The 18,242-nt window shown below is 40.6% G+C and overlaps 1 long non-coding RNA gene across 1 annotated transcript in view; it reads right to left on the reverse strand.

Annotated features, from left to right (window-relative positions):
• Positions 1-12,386: 12,386 nt before the first annotated feature.
• Positions 12,387-18,242, reverse strand: part of LOC129209274 (uncharacterized) — an 85,432-nt gene continuing 79,576 nt past the window's right edge. The window contains exon 3 of the long non-coding RNA XR_008578024.1: positions 12,387-12,480. This is a non-coding gene — a long non-coding RNA (uncharacterized LOC129209274). The remainder of the gene's footprint in view (positions 12,481-18,242) is intronic.

Here is an 18,242-nt window from a genome sequence, read left to right on the forward strand (position 1 = left end):
TAGAGGATGAGAAACCATGTGCCCTGTTCAGTGATGGGTCCTGTCGCATTGTGGGAAAATATCGGAGGTGGAAGGCCGCTGTATGGAGTCCTACATGGCGAGTTACCTGTGGCGACATGGCACCCCAGAGAGAATTGAGTCAGACAATGGGAACAACCTCATAGACACCTGGGCCAAAGAGCATGGTATTGAGTGGGTGTATCACATCCCCTATCATGCATCAGCCTCTGGGAAAACTGAAAGGTACAATGGACTGCTAAAGACTACCCTGAGAGCAATGGGTGGTGGGACCCTCAAACACTGGGACACACATTTAGCAAAGGCCACCTGGTCAGTTAACACGAGGGGATCTGCCAATTGAGCTGGCCCTGCCCGATCAAAATTTCCACGCCCAGTAGAAGGGGATAAAGTTCCTGTAGTGTGCATGAAAAATATGTTGGAGAAGACAGTCTGTGTTATTCCTGGTTCAGGCAAAGGCAAGCCCATCTGTGGGATTGCTTTTGCTCAGGGACCAGGGTGCGCTTGGTGGGTGATGAGAAAGGATGGGGAAGTCTGGTGTGTACCTCAAGGGGATTTGATTCTGGGTGAAAATAGCCAATAAATTAAATTGTATGATGTTAATAGCTATATACTGAGTCAATGGTATGACCATAAGAATCACCCAAAACTAATGAAGGATGGACTTTGAAACTGAGCAAAGCGCCATGATGATGGAACTAGAACCGACTTCAACTGGTGCCCAAGAACTTCATTGAAAATCACATCTTCAACTGGAGCAGTGGCGTGGTGCTCAGCTGCCAGCTGCGGCTAAACCATGTCAAGAGTAGAGCTCCCTCGGCCTGCTGGTCACACCTCTTTTGATGCAGCCCAGCATACAGTTGGCTTTCTGGGCTGCAAGCGCACATTGCTGGATCAGGTTTAGCTTCTCATCCACCAACACCCACAAGTCCTTCTCCTCAGGGCTGCCCTCAGTCCATTCTCCGCCCAGCCTCTAGTTGTGCTTGGGAGTGCCCTGACCAATGTGCAGGACCTTGCATTTGGCCTTGTTGAACTTCATGCGGTTCCCATGGGCCCACCTCTCCAGCCTGTCAAGGTCCCTCTGGATGGCATCCCTCCCCTCCAGCATGTTGATCCACCACACAGCTTGGTGTCATCAGCAAATTTGCTGAGGGTGCGCTTGATCACATTGTCCATGTTGCTGACAAAGATGTTAAACAGTGCTGGTCCCAGTACCGACCCCTGAGGAATGCCACTCATCACTGGACTCCACTTGGACATTGAGCTGTTAACTGCAACTCTTTGAGTGCAGCCATCCAACTTTGTATTTCTACAGACATGATGGTAAATAATCTAAGTAATGAGTTCACTTATCTTTCACATCTATTTCTTAGTAGATTGAAAACACTGATACCATGATTTCAGAAGCAGTTATCTGTCTAAAAAGGGATATTGATGATATTCACCAGAAACAAATGTCACAGTCTGACATTTCCAGACCTTTCTGATCTTTTGGTTTCCACTTAACTTCTATTGTTTTCCCTGGGTTGATAATTTTACTACTATTATTAATAAAATAGTTACATTAAATTAATAATTGATTAATACAATAAAACTCAGTAAAGCAGGTTTATTCCAATGTAAAAGGGAGAAATGGATAGTCACTAGAAACAGTGGTGTTGACAGGCAAAATAGACACAACTTTGGCAATTTTATTTTTTATTAACATAAATATTCAGTAACAGATTTGGGTATTTGGAACTAAAGTAGATATTTAAACACAGAGGGAAAACACCTTTCCCCACCCTTTTTCAGGCTCCACATCACACCAGATGCCCCTCCTCCCCCTCCCAGTTTCCACCGCCTTCTTTACAATCACACTCTGTCCCCTTGTGAGGTGTTGGCAGTACAGGTAGTTGCGGTCAGGACACCATTGTTTCTCTCTGGCTGTCCTTATTCCTCATTCTTTTCTTCTCCTGCTCCTTCCTTCATAGTCATTCCCTCCATTCTGGAGGGGCCCATCCATGGGTTGTTGTCCCTTTGGGGTGGCATCACCTCCATGGTGGAGACCCTCCTACTGCTCTGGCCTTGGTGTTGCCCTTTTTTCTCTCAGTGTTTTGCCTTTTATTAAACATGTTTTCACCAAGGTGTTTTCATACAAGTGGGTGATGTGCTCGGCTGTGGCTGCAGCGGGACTGCTGAGGAGCCAGCTGGAACTGTCTGGAACCATCTGGAACCGGCTGGAACTGGCTGGAACCAGCTGTGTCCAGCACAGGATAGCCCCAGGTCTCCTCACAGACATCATGCCTGCAGCCTGCAGCACCCTACTATCAAAATCTTGCCATTTATGCTCAATAAAAATGGTTACCTTTTCCTACTGTTTTATTTGAACATTGATACATTTGTCTAGGAAAATGTTTAGTTATCATTTCACTTAGTTCTGGTTTCTAAATAAAATCCCAATGACTGCCAATAGGTTGACTAAGGAATGCAGAGTGAAGCTTAAAGCTATTGTCCAAGGTTCAGTATTGATTTCCAAGGAAACTCAGATCCTTTTTCATTTTATTAGATTTCTTTTGATAAACATTTATAGGTATTTCTGTGGCAAGTCCTCTTTTACCATAAGTTAATTGTTTTGTTCCCCATAAGCTGCCAATGGCTCTCTATCACTACTGTATGTAACATATATATAGATATACACATATATAATATATATAACTACTAATCTCCATAAAGTATTTTAGAAAAAATTCTACAAATTTATGGAAAATGAATAAACCATTTGGAAACTTTATTTAATAAGCCATCTACTAAGACACAGACAGGAGATGTACAACAACAGAGCTGGAAGTTCAGGAAAATGATGGATGAGATTGTAGCCAGTGGATTTCAAACCATTCTAAATGATTGTCATTCAGGCATATATAGCAGTTAGTTATTATTCAGGTTTATATAGCAGTTAGCTCATCAAAACATAGCAATTTTTCTTGGCTAACTCAAAAAATATAGTGCAGAAAAGATAACTCTGTGAATTTCAGGGATTATTTTAAAATAATTGGTTAGTGTTCCACTGTTATGATGGATGGTATCCAATAAGGAATCACACAACAGAAAAAGTTGCTATTCATTAAAGAACAGCAATTTAATTACCTTTTGTCACCTTTCATTGTTTGTTGAAGGATCCTTCACTGTCCTACTGTTACATTACTTTGTTCAATGCAATAAAAAGTTGCAAATCAATTCTTTTGTTTCAGTAGTTGACAGCGTTCCATGGCCTAGGCACACAAGCAGGGCAAAAACTTACACTGCTATTAACCACACATCCTACTTAAATTAGGTGACTGCCAGTTCTATTTAATTGCACACCTACGTTTTGTTATTTTCCAGCAAGTAATGACAGTTTTCATGGAGAGGAAAACACTAATAATCTTTCTGGGAAAGCAGTCTGTCAAAAGATTCACCCCATTCCACTGCTTGTTCAGGAGACAGAAGTAAAAAGTAGGTTTGATGAAGCAGATGCTTTATGTTTTTATGAAGCTATCATAACATGTTATCTCTTACTATTAGTGCTTTACACTATTTCACAAATCATTTTATCTGAGTATACTGTAAAATAAACTAATTCTATCAGAGACCTCAATAGCATTTTGTGTCATTATTTCTGATATTTCGCTCCTTTCCCCCTTTTTTAAAAAAAAGGGATCAAAGCAGAGTTTTTCTCTTCAGTGCTTGCGTGGCATCGCAAATCTGTAAGGAAAACTGAGATCAGGCAGTATGTTAAACCTTGTAAGGCAAACAGATCAGCTGCCTATTTAAGCTTAAAAAAGGCTTTAGTGGTTTAACTTACATAGTCTTGCACAGATGTGGTTTTGAATGCACTCAGTCTAAAGCTGTGCTACCATAGTCTATTTTTAATTAAATGCAGGAAATTCTGTAGTGTGAAAACAAAGTTTCAGCAATATTTTTTGGGTGTTGTTTGGGTTGTTTACTCATAAGGGTAATAGAACATGTAGCATGATTTGTTTACCAAAACCATTTTTCAAATGTCATATTATTTTGAAACACTGCTGGTTTTTTATAAAAACTCCATATAATCTTCATCAAATATGTCTAGTTCCATGTAGTCTTCACTGATTTCGAAACATTCTGTGTTCTACTTCAGAAAACAGTACCCAAAACAGAAAAGAAAGCCCTAACTGCTGATTCATCCAGATAAAAATTTTGGGAAATCCTCTTTTTAGTGCTGTATGTATTAACTCTGAACATGCACCTGCACTCTATGTCCATTTTTGTAAGGCGGAACTGGAATAGGCTTGGAGATTAGTTCAATCACGTTCACACTGTGACCTAGTTCAAAACTTGAAGGTGAACTCCAATTTATTAAGTTCCTTATAAATATCAACACTTAAATATTTATAGCTATTTTCATTCAAGTGTTTCTGAGAACTGCACTAATGAAATTATGATTATCCTCATGCAAGCAAGTTGTCCAGGGTCAGTAGACTGGTAGTGGAAACAAGAACCACAATACCATTTTATGGATTAGAACTAATTCTTTATTCCTATAAAGGACCTTTTAAGGTCACTACTTAAAAGGTTATAAAGAACTTAAACAGATCCTAAAAATGATTTCTTCTTCCTAGCTGAGGCTTTAAGTTCTTTTGTTGCCTGGTTCATATAGTCCAGTTTCCCTTTGGTACAATCTGTAGATACATTGTGTTTAGTTGCATTGAATCAAAACCAGTAAATATCTTGACTTTGAAAAAAACTGAAAGGACGGTTTCTTATACGTGTCATTGTTTTCCTGTCATTGCTTGTAGGAATGATTGAACAGTGACTGTGCAGTGAAAACTTTCCAGGTCCTACTGTTCAGATACGTGTGGCATTTGCATATGTAAGCAATAAACATAACCAAATTATGCAGGTGGATAGATGCAAATATTTAAATACCAACTTTTACACTGGCTCCAGAAACAGAGTTTGGACCTTCACAGGATTTTAACCATGTGTTCAAAATCAGTAGGGTCTTGAAAACCTTTTAGGGAAGTATCCTGGTAAAAGGCACAAACCTTTCCCTGAGAAGTACTACTTCAGTAGAGTTTAGATAACTTTTAATGTAACCTTCTAGAAAGTTTATTCCTGGGTTTGGCTAGGATAGTGTTGTGGTTTAGGCCCAGCCGGCAGCTGGGTGCCACGCAGCCGCTCACTCACCCCTCCCCCAGCGGGATGGGGAGGAGAAGTATAACAAAAGGCTTGGGTCGAGATAAGGACAGGGAGAGATCACTCACTAATTACCGTCACGAGCAAAACAGACTGAACTGAGAGAGGAGATTCATCTAATTTATTACTAGGCAAAACAGAGTAGAGCAATGAGAAAATACAATCAAGTCTTAAAACACCTCCCCCCACCCCTCCCATCTTCTCGGGCTCAACTTCACTCCCGGCTTCAACCTCCTCCCCCTCAGCGGCACAAGGGGGCAGGGAACGGGGGTTGCGGTCAGTTCAGCACACGTTGTTTCTGCCACTTCTTTATCCTCAGGGGGAGGACTCCTCTCAACATTCCCCTGCTCCAGCATGGAGTCTCTCCCACGGGCTACAGTCCTTCACGAACTGCTCCAGTGTAGTCTCTCCCACAGGGTGCAGACCTTCAGGAGCAAACTGCTCCAGCGTGGGGTCTCTCCCACAGGGTCACAAGTCCTGCCAGCAAACCTGCCCTGGCGTGGGCTCCCCTCTTCACGGGTCCACCGGTCCGGCCCGGACTTGCTCCAGCATGGGCTTCCCACGGGCCACAGCCTCCTTCAGGTGCCTCCCCCTGCTCTAGTGTGGGGTCCTCCACGGGCTGCAGGTGGAATCTCTACACCCCCTCATCCTTCCTCCATGGGCTGCAGGGGACAGCCTGCCTCACCATGGTCTTCACCACGGGCTGCAGGGGGATCTCTGCTCTGGTGTCTGGAGCGCCTCCTCTCCCTCCTTCTTCACTGACCTTGGTGTCTGCAGAGTTTCTTACATCTTCTTACTCCTCTCTCCGGTTGCAAAAGTTTTTTTTTTAACTCTTTTGTTTTCCTTCTTAAATATGTTATCACAGAGGCGCTGATTGGCTTGGCTTAGGCCAGTGGCAGGTCCGTCTTGGAGCCGGCTGGCATTGGCTCTATCAGACACAGGGGAAGCTTCTAGCAACTTCTCACAGAAGCCACCCCTGTAACCCCCCCACTACCAAAACCTTGCCACACAAACCCAACACAGATAGAGTTAATTTTCACCAGAAGCTGGGACAGGACACAGCCAGAACAGGTGACCCAAACTAGCTAAAGGGGTATTCCATACTGTGTGACATCATGCTTAGAATAAAAGGGGGTAGCTGGGGAGGGGTGGCATGGCTTGGAACCAGCTCTGGGATGGTCTCAGTGTGGGCTGAGTATCTGGTTGGTCGTTGGGTTGGTAAATTGCCATTCATTTTGTATATTCTAAGTACTGCTGTTGTTATTTTCCTCTGTCTCCCTTTACTGTCCCAGAAAACTGTCCTTATCCCAACCCACAAATTTTACCTGTGTCTTCCCATTCTCCTCCCCATCCCAATGGTGTGGGGGGAGGAGTGAGGAAGTCATCTGTGTGGTGTTCAGCTGCTGGCTGGGGCTAAACCACGTCAGGGTTTTTTTGTCTCTGCAAACCAGAGCATCTCCTACTACATTCAGTTTCACTATATGTCCCACATGTATTGTTCATATTTATAAATTACTTTCTTAAACATTACCATGAATGTATGTATGAAGCACTCACAATTAGCAACTCATTTTCAGTCTCTCATTTATTTTAAACATGATGGGAAGAAAATGTAATGTTATTAAATATATACAGTTAAGTAAGCATCTTCTACTGTTAACTTTTTTCTAAGAAAAAAAATATTAAAAAAATAGTTTCCCTTATGAAGTATCTAAAAAGAAATTTTCCTAGATCATATTTAAGCCTTAAAATAATTTCTCACAACTCCTTTAATCTCCCTTTCTTATTTATTTATTGATTTGTTTCTACTCCTGTTCTTAAAAAGTATTGCTTTGATGAACTACTCTTTTATAACCCAGATTCTGCAGTTCATGAGTTTTCACATATATCAGTCACAAATAATCTGGGGATGGACAAGGAGCCGACCGAGAGCTTATGGGTCAGGATTAAAGGGAGCACTGGGGCAGGGGACATCATAGCGGGGGTGTGCTACAGGTCACCTGACCAGGGAGATCAAGCAGATGAGGCCATCTATAGGCAGATAGGAGCAGCCTCACGTTCACAAGCCCTGGTCCTCATGGGGGACTTCAACCACCCTGACATCTGCTGGAGGGACAACACAGCAGAGCACAGGCAACCCAGGAGTTTCCCGGAATGTGTTAATGATAACGTCCCTTTCCAAGTGATAGAGAAGCCAACGAGGAGAGGTGCCATGCTGGACCTTGTTCTCACCAACAAGGAGGGACTGGTGGGGAATGTGAAGCTCAAGGGCAGCTTTGGCTACAGTGATCATGAAATGGTGGAGTTCAAGATCCTCAGGGCAGTGAGAAGGGCACACAGCAAGCTCACTGCCCTGGACTTCAGCAGAGCAGACTTTGGCTTCTTCAGGGATCTGCTTGGTAGAATACCATGGGACAAAGTCCTGGAAGGAAGAGGGGCCCAAGACAGCTGGCTAGTATTCAAGGGTCACCTCCTCCAGTCTCAGGAGAGATGTCCTGAGGGAACTGGTGGATGAAATGTCTAAGCCACTCTCCATCATATTTGAGAAGTTGTGGCAATCTGGTGAAGTTCTTACTGACTGGAAAAGGAGAAACATAACCCCCATTTTTAAGAAGGGAAAAAAGGAAGACCTGGGGAACTACAGGCTGGTCAGTCTCTCCTCTGTGCCTGACAAGATCATGGAGCAGATCCTCCTGGAAACTATGCTCAGGCACATGGAAAACAAGGAGGTAATTGGTGACAGCCAACACGGCTTCACTAAGGGCAAATCATGCCTGACAAATTTGGTGGCCTTCTATGATGGGGTTACAGCGTTGGTGGATAAAGGAAGAGTGACTGACATCATCTACCTGGACTTGTGCAAAGCATTTGACACTGTCTCGTCCCTATGTTGGAGAGACATGGATTTGATGGACGGACCACTCGGTGGATAAGGAATTGGCTCGATGGTTCACTCAAAGAGTTGTGGTCAATGGCTCGGTGTCCAAGGGAGATCAGTGATGACTGGCATTCCTCAGGGGTCGGTACTGGGACCAGCACTGTTCAACATCTTTGTCGGTGACATGGACAGTGGGATCAAGTGCACCCTCAGCAAGTTTGCCGATGACACCAAGCTGTGTGGAGTGGTCGACACGCTGGAGGGAAGGGATGCCATCCAGAGAGACTTTGACAGGCTGGAGAGGTGGGCCTGTGCGAACCTCATGAAGTTCAACAAGGCCAAGTGCAAGGTTCTGCATGTGGGTTGGCGCAATCCCAAGCATGACTATAGGCTGGGAGAGGAATGGATTGAAAGCAGCCCCGAGGAGAAGGACTTGGAGGTGTTGACTGATGAAAAGCTCAACGTGAACTGTCAATGTACACTTGCAGCCCAGAAAGCCAACCGTGTCCTGGGCTGCATCAAAAGCAGTGTGACAAGCAGGTCAAGGGAATTGATTCTCCCCCTCTACTCTGCTCTTGTGAGATCCCACCTGGGGTACCGCTTCCAGCTCTGGGGTAGATTTAGATTAGATATTAGGAAGAAATTCTTCTCTGTGAGGATAGTGAGGCACTGGAACAGGTTGCCCAGAGAAGTTTTGAATGCCTTTCCCTGGCAGTGTTCAAGGCCAGGTTGGATGGGACTTTGGACAACATGGTCTAGGTGCAGGGTTTCCCTGCCCATGGCAGGGGGATTGGAACTAGATGATCTTTGACATCCCTTCCAGCCCAAACCATTCTATGATGCTTTGATGCTACGATTCTAAGACAGATCCCTCCAGCAGCTGATGGATCCATCACCCCAATGGACACATCCCCTGGGGAGTGCACACCTGAATTTGGAAACCACTGTTTTATATTATATATGTCAATATACCTAGTGAGTTATAGGTGGAGGGCTGTCTGTGAAGGAAAAAGAGCCTGCAGGATTCTGATGAATTTAGATTCTCTGACAGCATGACGACAGGTCTTTCCTGCTTGAAAAATCCCACCATAAAGCTTAATGTGAGGGGGGTGGGTGGGAGGAGTGTGCCAATAGCATAACCTTTAGATGTTCAGGCAAAGGATAGAAATCTAACCCTGAAATTTCTGTGTAGTATAAGGAATTTTTCTCAAGTTCTCTGGAAAATGTTTGAGCCTCTGATTCCTAAACAGATGATAAAAATCTCCAGTAGTCCAAATAATATCTGAGATATCATAAAAGACCTTGTTTCAAATGTTTTGCATTTAATCTTGGGGTTTATAAAGAGAGAACATAAAGTCAATGTTCATTGTGATAAGAAGCTTCATTTATGGTGTTATGAAGGATAGTCTTAAACATTTCTCTTTCTTTTTACTGCAATGGGAGTTGAAGAGTTGAAAATTAAAAATTGCATGTTTTGAATGAATTTGCTACTCCTCAGAAACATCTCAACAGTTCATCAAAACTCATAAATATTTATGTTGACTTACTCATTCTGGGAAACTGTAGTTGGACCTACCATTTCATAATGATGTGATTGTGATGAACAGCTAGCATATAGTTGTTTTATTTATTTTCAAATGAAAACTCATTTTTGTTCATGAAGCAGTACCAAAGTGAAAATAATTTCACTGTAAATCTCAAGTAGAGGAACTTGCAGTTAGCTAAGTCATTGATTTTTTTAGTGGAGCACTTAGGAGACTCATTGTAATGGAGGAACTCAGCATGTGGGATACTTCAAAGTTAATGCAAGAGAAGAATTATGATGCCTATATATACTTCATGTTACAGAACCTGGTTTTGTTGCTGCTCTGTAAAGGTTTCATAGTGTTTCATATATGCATTACTGAAGATTGCAGCATAATAATGCTTTGCATTTGTGGTCCATAGGTCCCAGGTTGTGAGACCTCAAACTTCATGTCTTTCAGGTAGTTTTCCATGCTGTTTTCCTAGAGTGGCATACACAGGAAATGCCAGAGGCAGGAATCCATTCTAAATTCTCTTCCAAGAGTCTCACTGGCTTTATTGACTACATGTATAAAATATGTCTATATGGAAAAATAGATAAATATATTAAATTACTTCCAAAATGAAGACATCATTTGGAAATTTTAAGGCTGTTACTTTGACTTTTATCTTCAGTAAATTGACCAAGGAAGTTCACTACTGTAAAGGACATGTAATTTAATAAAAACACACAGTCATATTTGAAAAAAGTATCAACTACACTTCTTCACAAACTGCCCCTCCGTGGGTCCCTCTCACGGGCTGGAGTCCTTCAGGAACATAGCATAGCTTCTAGGAGGATCTGTTCCATGATCTTCCCAGGCACAGAGGTAAGGCTGACAGGTCGGTAGTTCCCAGGGTCCTCCTTTCTACCCTTTTTAAAAAGATGTGCAATTTTTCCCTTTTTCCAGTCACCAGGGACTTCACCTGACTGCCAAGACTTTTCAAATAACACAGAGAGTGACTTGGCAACTACATCAGCCAATTCCCTCAGGACTCTGGGATGCATCTTGTGAAGTCCCATAGATAGACTTCTGTATGTTCAGGTTCCTCAGGTGATCTTGAACCTGATCCTCTCTTGCATGCATGTACATATATATTCTCACTATTGGACTTCGATCCTGCCCAGCCACAGAGGAAAGCAGCTACGTTCATGTGAGTGCTATGTTTGTGATCTTTGTGGCCTGCCATGTATATATGTGCATAGATAGTGCATATGTGTGCTTTGTGTGTGTGCCTACCAGGAATACATCTTCTGCCTCAATACTGGTTGAACCTGGGGACATGGAGGGGCAGCTTCACTTCTCTCAAGCTGTTGCATTTGGCATAAGGTATTTTCCTCTAACCGTTACCTGTTATTCAGAAAGGACACAGATTTTAGGGACACATAAAGTCAATCCACATGAAAATTACTGAGCCTAATGACAGTAAAATCTGCATGACATTTATTAATAAATTCATTCACTCATTTATTCCAAATGCATACTCTTAAAGTACATCCAGTGGAATGTTCAGTGACCCCTCAATTCTGTTGCAAGTCAATATCAATATCAAAAGGTTTACCATTTTGCCATGCTATCTAGCTGGTCTGATATTATATTTGCCTTGTGATTGCATAATAAACAATACCATTTAGTATATGGTCTCATTTTGCTGCAAAGTAGGTACTGTACACACCTTTAAACTGCTGTTGATATCCTAAATTACAATCTGCATCAAGCATTTCAACTAAAGTTTTGCTTTGTGGGGCCAATGTGGAACTGTCCTGCTTTAGAAAAAGCTGGCACTATAAATGCCCATCTTTGAAGAGAAGTTGACAAAGAAGGACCATCTTTACCAGCTAAACTGACTTCACCTTATAGAAGAATGGTGGACCTCTGTCCTATTTGGATCTTCAATGTCTGTCTATCTGCAGCAGCTCTCAACTTCATGAAGACTTTTTCTGAGATGCAGGTCATAAGGTGAAGGAGAAGCCTGGACTACCCCAAACTAACAGCCAGTGATACACTGCCTTTCATGGGAGCAGAAATGAAATATTTCAGTGTAAATATTTGGCATTCCTGCTGTACTAAACTGTGGACTCTTTTAGGAATAAGGAAAAAAAAAAAAAAGATTTTCTCAAAGAATATGATTCAAATGCCACGAGTGTCCTTTTTTTTTGAATGTCTTTCATCATTATGCGTTACAGGACACACAAGAAGAATGAAATTATTTTTCTAAAGTATTTTTAAGGGTTGTGCTAAAGAAATATATTTTATCTTAGCAGGAGTCTGAGCAGCAGCCAAAGAACTAACTTTCACTTGTAGCAGATTTCAGTACGGTTCTCATTTGAAATAAAAATGTATTTGCTTTTCTTGGAGCATTATACAAAGCAAATTAGATAAAACTGTTTCTTTACAGAACTACTGCCTGTAGAAATCATTTAAACAATATTATTAACCTTTTTGTAGATCTAGAGAGCATTCTTGCATATAATTTATTCCAATGTTAGACAGCTGGCATCAGAGATAGGAATATAAAACATGATGCGTGTGCACCACAGAGATCCTATTTCCTAATAAGAAATAGAAGGTAAACTCTGTATTTCCGGCTTTGTTTGATAATACAATGAAACTTATAAATAACAGTGACAATAAAACTTATGAATAACAGCATAATTGCTCATTATTTGGAATGAATACCTGCAACTTGTTATTGTAGTCAAGCAGTCCTTTCCCAGCATATCACAATTACAAGAACATCTGCGAGAAGTAATACTCTTCTGATCAGCCTTCCGATTGCTCCCTTATGCAGAGTGCAGTTCTCTAATGATGTTCACCATGCTGCAACAAAAAAAACCCCAGAGGGCCAGTGTTTCAAGAAAATCTTAAATAACTCCCTTTCACAATATACTGGTTATATCTGTGCTAGTTTCCTTGATAAAAGTAATCTCTGATTATTTTGAAAGCTTTAGGAAAACTAACTAAAATTAACCTTTTCTTATTCTCCTGACACAGGAAAACCACTTTACATACTACTTAAAACTTTTTTCCAAAAATTAATGTGTATTGTTTGAAGCAGAGCCTTAATGTCATAGAAGCAGCAGATAAGAAGATGGTACTGAGGTATAATTCTGCTCTCACATACATAATTTTAAGAGGATTAACTCATCTGAAGCCAGTAAAGTTAATAGAATGCAAAGCTGTCGTAAAAAGAGGAGGAATAATGAAAATGAGATGAACACATACTACTGTTGATGATTAGGATCTTCCTAAAGGAAGCAAACAAACTTTCCCACCATACTGCCTTTAACGGCCAGGGCATTTTCTCACTAAAAAAGAGGGTTAACTGGAAGTCCAGAATCACTGGATCTGGTTCTTCCTGAGGCAATTCCAGAATAAGTCCCGTAGAAGAACACAGTAAAGGTGCACCTGAGCTGGATCTAGCAAGCAGTCTAGCCCCACAGCAAGGCTTAGAAGTTCAGTCACAGTGAAAATGTAACTAGGCTGCTTCTGGCCCACAGTTAGAGGCCATGGAAGCTCAGTAAGGTGGGTGCCTTTGCCAGTGAAGAAACATGTCCAGTGACTTTGAAGTTTCCTTGGTTCTCAGGAGGCAATGGAAATCCCTCCTTGCTGCTGTTGAAAAAACAGATATGTGCCCAGAAACTTCAGCAATATTTGGTTTTACACAAACCAATTCTTTCTGGATGTAGTAAGTTTCCAAGATCAACTGCTTTTTTGGGTCTTCACAGTACATTGAAGGAAAGAGGAAAGCTGTGAAGAAAGTATATGAAAGATGGAACATGGGTCCCTGAATAGTTATGTTTCTTGTGAGGATCATCTAAAGTTCAAGGATGTTGCTAGTTTTGAATTGTTGTTACTTATTTTTTTCTTTGAAACAACTTGGTCTTTTTTATTTGTTTGTTTCCAGCTACCCCAAATATCAATATTTGCATCTAGGATTTTGTTAATAGGCAGGTGATTTGCTTTTCATTAACTGATGATAGCTGAAGACATACGGATAAGATGAAATATATTAAATTAAGCACCTGAAAGGTAGGTTTGTTTTTAACAAACTCTGTTCACCCACCTATTTTGTGTAGAAATTTTTAAGGTACTGCAGTTGACAAAAGACCTAAAAGCTTTAAATTATTGTTCCCTGGCATTAGATTTTTCTGACAGTGCCTAAGTCCATTCCTTTTTCTTCAGAAAGAAGAGAGATAGGGGTAGAGGAAGCAATACAAGAAAATATTATTTTTTCTCCCTGTATAATGTAGATTCAGCATAGGATAAAAAGGGAGACGCAACAGCACCATAAATTTACACTGTAATGTGCTATGTAGTAACTTACTTTTAGCTGTATCCCCTAATTCTTTTGGTTCACTTTCTACAAAATCAGAGGGCTAGATTGACCCATTTATCAACTGTAGCTTCTGGCTTTACTCTAAGGCTGAAATGCTCTTGTTTGCTGTGCTAGGTTTCAAAATTCTAATTAACTGTTGCACAGTACATACTCCATAATAAACTCTAGGTGCTTTCTGGTGCTATTCTTTTCAAGACCCTCTTTTTCTTCTTCTTGTAGTTTCCTTTACATACAGAAAGAGCTTTGGTCCATCTGGCTGACCAAATCCTGTCTCTTGTGATCCTAGCTCTAAGCCTATACTCTTCAGTCTGGTGTCCACCTAGCAATATAGCTTTTTTAGATTCCTGGATTTTAGTCTCACCTTTGTCTGTGTTCATGACAAACCACCTTGCAATCTGTGAACTATTTATTTCTGTATTTTTTTCATAATGTGCTTCATTGTTAGGCTGTTCTTCTGACATGTCTTTGGCTTCTCTGGGTCATGACCTTGTCCAGCTTTGACACCTATATCTAACCTGTCAAAACCTGCTGATCTCAACTGTTTTTTTCTTAACTGAGTGTCTATGACAGAACTAGAACAACTGCAGACACAAAAGTTAGTTTTGAAAGTCTATCAAAACTATTGCTCAAGATGGAATAAATGTGGTTTTTTGCAGTTTCAGCCTGCAAAACAGGAAGTCACCTATTCTAGTCTGTATGTGCTAATTTGGTGAATAAAAATTATTTAATACTGTAGCCACCAAATATAATACAAATACTGTACTGCCTTTTTTCTGATTCAAGTATGTTCAGGTTGTCTGGGACTGAAAATTAGTCTAAAACTTGGTCCATACATTCACTGAAATGAGAGCACAGCAGACAGGAGCAGTGAACAGATGCAAAAAGATGGCTGGAAAGAGGCTTTGGAGACAAGGACCTGGGTGTCCTGGTGGACAACAAGTTGAACATGAAGCAGCAGTATGCCCTTGCAGCCAAAGAAGGCCAACAGTATTTTGGGCTGCATTGGGAAAAGAGTTGCCAGCAGGGCAAGAAAGGTAATCCTTGCCCTCTACACAGCAATAGTGAGGTCACATCTGGAGTGCTGTGTTCAGTTCTGGAGCCTCTAGTACAAGAACAGTTGGACCAGATGATCTCAAGGGTCTTTTCCAACCTAAATGATTCTATCATTCTATGAAATGATTCTAAGACATGGACATACAGGAGCTAGTCCAGTGAAGGACCATGAAGATGATTAAGAGACTAGAGTATCTGTCATATGAAAGACCGGCAGAGGTGAGATTGTTTAGCCTGGAGAAAAGAAGGTTCAGAGGGGATCTCATAAATGTGTATAAATATCTGATGGGAGAGTGTAAAGAAAACTGACTCTTCTCAGTGGTTGCCAGTGAAGGACAAGAGACAATGGGCCAAAGTACAGAAAATTCCAAGGTAAGAAAACACTTTTCTCCCATGAAAGTAGTTGATCACAGGAAGAGGTTACTCAGAGAGGCATTGGAGTTTCTTTTGACTGGGGAATGTCCCGAGCAACCTGCCTTAACTAATCCTGCTTTGATCCAGGGATGTCCCTTCCAATCTCTATTATTTGATTATTTTTTTCATTCCAATTTGTGGTAACCACAAGTAATTTTTTTCTATTCATAGAAAAGTCTGTGGACTGCTTTGTTCCATGAGAGGTTTTCAGCTCCTTAGTGTTACAATCACTAAGTTTTTAATTTTTCAGAATGGTCTCACAGTTCAAAACCTCTGCTTTCTGATGTCTGAATTTACGACTCAGTTCTTCCAATATGTATATACTTCCCTAGAAAAGGAAAAATTAAAAATAGTAACAGATGGATCAGGATACCAAATACCTAAATAACACATTCAAAATGATGATTTGGAATTTTAGTGACTGCTACTAGCCCCTGGTACTCTAATTCAAAACAGAATGGAAAGGGATGGCCCAGCTTGCACTTGTATGTCCTAAATTTTTCCCACTCAAATCCAAAAAAGCTGTATTTGTGTGATGTGTATGCACACCAAGTGCTAATAAAAAAAGAAAAGATAAAATGCCTGCAACAAAAGAATTTTTACTGTCTCTTGTCTGATTTTCTGTGATGGTATTGGATGATACAGAGGACTAAGCTTAAAACCAAACAACTTTAAAAATATGACTCAATGACTGATTTTAAATGGGACTCCCTCCTACTTGTCATGGGAACTATTTGCATCATCATCAGCATACTGAGACCCATTTAGAACAAGAAAGAAGCAGTGCCATTTCTCTTATTGTCTCCATATTCCTGCCCACCTGTGAATGTTTTCTAATATTTGTTTTACTGTTGAGGTGAGACTGAGATCAGCTTCAGGGTCTGACATCAAGAGGAGTCTTTTAAAGGATTTAATCAGACACTGGATCTTGTATGCAGCAGAACCAGTGATGTGATGGTGATGTATAGGATCACAGGGGTTCATAAGTGGTGAAGGAACAAACAGCATCAGGAAAGAAGCAGCCAGGACTTCCTGTGTGTTTGTGTATGGTTTCATGCCGCCTGTTAGACTGGTAGCTGGAAGGGGAAAGTTGATTATATATGCTTGTGCCTTGAATATGGATGTCCTTTTCAGGACAGGAGGGGGCCAAGACTGGTGTAAAAACATTGTCTATCTTTGAAAGGGAGGAAATAATAGCATTTTTACTGACAGTATTATGGCAGAGATTTGGGTAGGCAGTCTGAACACCACATTAAGATCTGCTAGAACAGCTCTACTGTGAGAAACCATTTTCCTTGTTACTGTAGAGACAATCTAGAATGTCAGCTATTTTTAGTTTTGTATTCTATAAGAGTAGTCAAGCTTTCTACCAGTTGCCAGAAGGGAGCAGAAATTAAAATGTTCTAGTGTTATCTTTCAATTCTGTTTAATTTTTCTGACTTTCAAAATTAGTCTTCCATATAACAACTCTGGGACCACTATAACAATATGGAATGTGCAGAACAATGTGACTTAAATGAGATCTGTAAATGAAACAGCTCACTTTGGCAGCCTGTGACCTTTGATCTGTATTTGGAAGATATTCGGTGGGCAGTGATGGCTTAAATTATGTATATATAACTTGAATGTGATTTATTAAACAAAAAGTTGTCTGTTAACAGCTGAATTCTACACTTGTACACCTGTCTGCAGCTATGTTTTTAACCATATAAGTGTGACTACAACTGAGTCTACAAGGGTTGCTTTAGTATAATACTCATATTTTTCATAACTCAAAGTAATTTAATCTTGTCATTTGTTACATGATGATTAAGTAAAAGTAATTTTGGTTAGATCTCTGTTTTCTTTTTACGGCTACGTAAGTCACTTGTCTGGTTTCATAATAATCAGTCCAGCTACTAAAATGATATTTTTATTCTACTTTAATCTTCTCAGTGGCATTGCTTAACTTCAATCAGATTTTGTAAATATGGGGAGACGGGGAAGAGCATAGCACCAATTTAAAGTTAAGAATTTGCCTATTTCTATTTAGTTTAGTTTAGTATAGTACAGTACAGTACAGTATACTATAGTATAGTGGTTGTAACCACTATACTTGTGCTGTGTGACTTGCTTCAGTGAAATTCCCCAGCCAAATTTTGCCTTCAGCTATACCTGTGCTTCTCTGTTATAGTCTAGCTCTGTTAAGACTCAGATCGCATTCTCCATATCTTCACTCTTTCTATGGTTTTATCTGCCTGTATCTAAAGAATAGCCAAAAAACCTTAAGAAATAGTACCTCTGTGAGTAAGGACATGTACTAGGTCTTACTTAAAACTCAACCTACTTCAGCATTGCATAAAATCATTACCAAAAGCACCTCACAGAACGGTTACTCCTAAACTGTTTACTGAGTTTACTAAAAAGTGTACTGAAAACAGAAAATGAACAAGAGGAAGCCTACATTGGAAAAGTGTCTCCTACAGCTGAAGGTTACCTACAGCCCTCTGTATATCTGGAAATGCATCACAGATAAGTTTAAACAGGAAATTAGTTTTCATCCTACATGGAGGAATGATCTTCTTGTTAACTTGCCTGCAGTTTCTCAGTTTATTGACAAGAGTGCTAGCTGGATTGTTATATTATGAATGATATATACTTTATTTTTCATCCAGCAATACTCCTAGGATTGTGTCTACCTAATCCTTTTCCACAGGAAGATCTACAAAAAAATTCGTGTGGCCTTAAAAGAGGATGACTAGATTGACCTATATGTCTGCCTGGAACTGGGAGGGAT

The sequence above is a fragment of the Grus americana genome, chromosome 8 (genome assembly GCF_028858705.1).
Source record: "Grus americana isolate bGruAme1 chromosome 8, bGruAme1.mat, whole genome shotgun sequence".
In the NCBI taxonomy this organism is placed as follows: Eukaryota; Metazoa; Chordata; class Aves; order Gruiformes; family Gruidae; genus Grus; species Grus americana.